Raw genomic sequence first — 5,253 nt, 5'->3', positions numbered from 1 at the left:
TAAATGTATGCTATAACTATTACTACAGAAAATCAAATGCAGTTTGCTCTGTTCTTTGGTAGAATATGTTGCTTAGCTTGGAATTGGACTGGGTGTCTACCACCACTTCACCATTTACTCATTTTAAATAATAATGTGTCCTAGTCACGGTCAGACGACACATGCACTAAACTCGAGCTTAATAATTGCTGCCCCTATCTAGGAATGTCTTATAGAAAGGCCTGTGAGGGAGCATTCTTGAGCACTGATCGTTCCTGAATAGCTTCATAGGGCTGTATCCCATCCCTGGGCTCCCGCCCCCACCCCTGCCCACAGGATACTGCATGTGGGCAACCATCGCTAGGAACCTGGCCAGGTGAGTAGCATTCTAGGGAGCAGCTGAAGAACATATTGCTGCCTGGCTCTGTTGTAAAGCTTTTTCAAACCATGAAATTTAGGCCATGTTTACATCTCTCATTGGCTGATTGCCCTGTGCAATTAATACATAGAACAACAAACTTTTTTTAAGAAGTCTGTTTTGGAGAGAACTTGGATGATATGAAATACTGCTGTTCTGTTTTGAGAATATGCTCACGTATGTGTGTGTGTGTGTGTGTGTGTGTATGCATATGTGTGTATGTGTGTGTGCAAACATGTGTACATGCTCTCCATTCACAATGCCATTATAAAACATTTGTTGTAGTTTCACTGGTCAGGTTTATGTCATACCTGTGTTGTTGAGGAGCTCAGGAGATCTTGCTAACCCAGGAGGCCAATGGGTTGATGTACAAGTGAAGTGCAAGGCAAGTGACTTAGAATCCAGGCAGGTTCGTCAATGTGAATAATAAGCACACCGCCACCTCTGGGTTGAGCGTCCACTAGTGGCTGGTTGGGTGAGGCCAAACCTGTGGAGAGGCTATCACACCCAGGATTCTTTGCATCTCTTTGCCTCCCCCTAAATCTCCATCTATATCCTAAAGCTCAAAAGAAAGCTCACCTACAAACTTAAGACTTTTGGAGATAGACCATGGTAAATAGCAACACAACAAACTCAAAAGACTGACCCAGTGCAGACTTAAGGAGTGCAGTTGCTACATGAACTCTCCATGTGTCTCCCATGGTAGCAGTGGGTTCTCCTGCAGGAGCTTTGCAGACAAAGCAGACATAATTTGGTTGTGTTCTATGATGCCCTCTTCTCATCTCAGAGCCACAGGTCTGACCTAGGCTTCCAGCACATTGTCTATATGCTTTCTCATTTTAGAGAGAGTATTCGGGAAGAAACTGTCAGGTCTGGCCATTAAACGGCCCATGTTCTCAGGATCACACAGCGTTGGCGCAGGATCAGAGCTGCCAGATTTGGACCAAGAGGACACTGATGGATTCTTCCTTGTTTAAACAGATTTTATGTGCTCATTGTATCTCACCTGTGTCCTTTCCTACATTTCCTCAATCATTTTATCCTTAGATAATGTATTCCCTGCTTTTCAGTACCAATCACAGAGTGCACCACTGCCACGCTTAGAACACACTCGGCACTGCTTCCTCAGAAAACCTAGAAACCCCAGGTCGGTCACCCTCCTGTTTTTCCTACCTGACCCTGGTAACCACTGCCCCTACTTTCTGTTGCTATAGTTTTTCTATTCTGATATTTTGCATACACAGAGTTATGTGAACATGCGCTACTTCTGTCTGCTCTCAAGGGTTGTTTATTTTATGATCTATCCATGTGCCACTTTAAAAAATAAATATAAAAGCATTTTTGATAGTTCATTGTGTACATATTTATTATGCAGTTTTATATAAGACTATGTACTTTTGAGCATATTTCCTCCACCAGACCTTAATTCCTCCTCCCTTCCATTTTTTTTAAAATGGAAATGGTAAAACGTTTCATTGTATGACTTTCTGGTGATTGATTCCCTAATTTAATGAATGCTAGGTTTGCTCTATATGTCAGCTCATGATGATACTGCTATAAACATTTGTGTCAATGTTTGCAGACACACACATTACTCTCATTTCTCTTGGGTGGGGATTCCTGTCACCAGGTCATTCCATGTTTAACTGCTTTGAGGGACTGCCAACTATTTTACATTCCAAAGAGATCCTCCACTGCACTCCTCACTGGTATGTGCAAAGTTCACAGTCCCTCCATTAGCTTTAGTTTAGCTTATCCCTAAATGAGGATTTTCATTCTGACCTGATTTGCATCTCCTCTGACAGTATTCTTTTTTTTTATGGTTAACTGATTTATTTATTTACTGATTTATTGTGGGTACCTGCCATGACTTACCTGTGAAGGTCAGAGGACAACATTGGTCAAATTCTTTTCTTCCATGGGCCATGTGAGGGGTGGATCAGTTGCTGGCCAGCGCAATCAACCCCACTCACTGAGCCATCTTGCTGACCCAGCGCTTGCTGTCTTGTTATTTCTTAAAACTATGTCGCAGCTCAAGTTGGCCTGACCTTATGGTCTTTCCTGCAGTTCTTTGTTGATTGAGACAAAAGTCTCTATGAAGCCCTGACTGTAATACTGGAACCTGATTGTAGACCTGAATTCACAGAAATCTACCTGCTTTTACCTCCTCCAAGTCCTATGATTAAATCATGCACTACCATGGTTGGCACATTGCTTTGGCCTCTGAGGTATGAGGTTTTCTGCAAGGTATACAAAAAAAAAAAAAAAAAAAAAAAAAAAAAAAAAAAAAAAAAAGGTCTTTCTCCACAAAAAAAATGTATATGTATGTAGTAAAAAAAAAAGCATTACTTGAAAAGATGACCATCATTTTTTTTAATTTTTTTTGAATTTACATATGAGATACACTGTATTACATCACTTCAATTCTTCCTCTTCCCTCTAACTCCAATAGAATGTCTCCTAATTCCCTCTTGAATTCATGGATCTCTTCTATATAATTATCATTGTAGGTATACACATTGTTTTATACTGAGTTAAATTGGTTCACAGAAACCTGTGTTTGAGGCTGCATACTAAGTTTAAAAACTTATCCCTGGAGAAAGTTGATTCTCCTTCCTAGTGCCACACTAGCTGTAGCCTCCATGTAGGTGGGCGTGAAAATGTCCCCACTCTATGCTGGCGTGCACAACTATTAACTACAATGCCATGGGCCTCCTTGTAGGCAACCATATTGTTGAGATTTCATGGTGTGCAATCCTGCCACTTTTAGAAGGCACCATCTCACACGAAGTATCTTATCCTGACTACTACACAGCAGTCTCTTTCCACTTCGTCACACAATGTTCTGAGCCTCAGATGTAGAGCATTGTTCATACCACAATACGAGTCTATACGTATACTTTGGAAAAGCTACTGAATTATCAACTATATAATCTTTCAAATTGTCTTCTTTGTTCCATAGTTTAAACAAGGCCAACACTTGCCTTCAGTTGATGTCCCTTGATTTCCTTTTCATCTATGATGCGCCCATCACATATCCCATGGTGTAGATTGAAGTTACTGCTGAATTAGCAGCTGTTCTGAGCTCTGACAGGTGTGTCCCATGGTATCATTTCACATGCTCTGTGTCTTCTGGATTTTCCAAGGAAGCTGAATCTAGAGGCTGATCAGATTTATGGTAAGTTACTTTTTCAGGATGACTTTGTATTGGCAAAGAACAATATAAGTTCTTTGTTGTACCTTTTCAGGATTAGTTAGGTAAGATGTTAAGTAAGATATGTATTATAGGCTGGAGAGATGGCTTCAGGTTAAGAGCACTGACTGCTCTTACAGAGGTCCTGAGTTCAAATCCCAGCAATGACATTGTGGGTTCACAAATCATCTGTAATGAGATCTGATGTCTTCTGGTGCGTCTGAAGACAGCTATGGTGTACTCTATATATAATAAATAAATAAATTTTGAAAATAACTAAAAATAAAAAAATATGTATTAAATATAAAATCCCCATATTCATAAGTTCTCCAGAGAACCAAAACTATCACCATAAGTTTATAAGATGTAATTTGTTAGACTGGCCCAGAGGATGAGACCCTGATAATCCTCATGGGGCCTGTAGTGCTCCTCGGAGCCAGACAGAGAAACTTATTAAATCATTGCTTTCTATAACCAAGAAGGTGGCAGTATTCAGAAGAGAACCAATAATCCAGTCCAAGAAAGAAGATCTGGAAGATGTGTTATTTGAAGTTAGAAGACTGGTCTCCCATGGGCTGTAGTATTTTAATTCCAGTTGATAGGGCTCTTTCGGGAATGATGCCAGCACTGAGGACATCGCTGCAAGGCGCACAAGGCAAAGGCAAGGCAGCATAGCAGCAAGGCAAGGCAGCAGCAGGGTAAGATCAGAGGTTCTATACCTCAACATACTCTACTCCACTCCTCTTTGATTTAGCTCTAAAATTGAGACTGAGCTTTGAGCTTGTCCAGCCATTGACAGCTGCAGTGCTCACACCGATGCCATCATTAGTCACTCTGATGGATTCCCATTTATTCCTCTGAAAACAAAATACTGCTTCCATAAGGTTTGCCTCATCGCTACAGCTGCTTTATCACAGCAGCAGAAAAGTAATTAATACAAACCCTGAGGAGCCGTGATACACATCTAAATGCAAAGCATGGTGAAGGAAACTGAGAACGTGATGTCGAGGAGAAACAGAAAAATGCTTTGACGATACATTTTTCCCAATGTCCCACTCAAAGACAAGCTACAAGCAAGAGAGAGTACTCCATCATAGTGAGCTATTTGTCCAACAAAACCCAGCAGCTCTATTGATGAGATGGCATCTCTTTTCTCTTCTGTTGCTATGGCCAAATAATAAAACTACTCCACTCAGCTAACAGTTTGTAACTCATGATAATGCACATTACAGTTCTTATGGCGCAGAAAGAGAAGGCCTTGATGTCCACAGAGGCCAACAGAGATGCAGCATATGCTAGCACTAACTCACTTTCTCCATCCTCACTTGATCCAAAGGTCAGCCTAGGGAATAGGGCCACCTGCAGAAATGAGCCATCCACATAGGCAGTCAAAAGCACAAACCTGCCCAGGAGGCCCACCTTCCAGGTAACTCTTAACTCGTTTTCAAGTTCTCAGTCGACACTGGGCCTCATAGGAGAGTGGCCTTCACTGAGGGTGGTCTTCCCAACTCCATCCCACATTCGAGCTCTGTCTGTAAACTCTCACAGATATACCCAGAATTGAAGCTGGCCAATCTCTAGGGCTCACATCCTTGTCAGCCAGGTTATTACAAACCGAAATCACCCAGCGACAGCTCATCTCTGTCATCCTTTTGCCTCTAGC

The sequence above is a fragment of the Rattus rattus genome, chromosome 2 (genome assembly GCF_011064425.1).
Source record: "Rattus rattus isolate New Zealand chromosome 2, Rrattus_CSIRO_v1, whole genome shotgun sequence".
Classification (NCBI taxonomy): domain Eukaryota; kingdom Metazoa; phylum Chordata; class Mammalia; order Rodentia; family Muridae; genus Rattus; species Rattus rattus.
The sequence above is the reverse complement of the archived record's forward strand: the minus strand, read 5'-3'. Positions refer to the sequence as shown.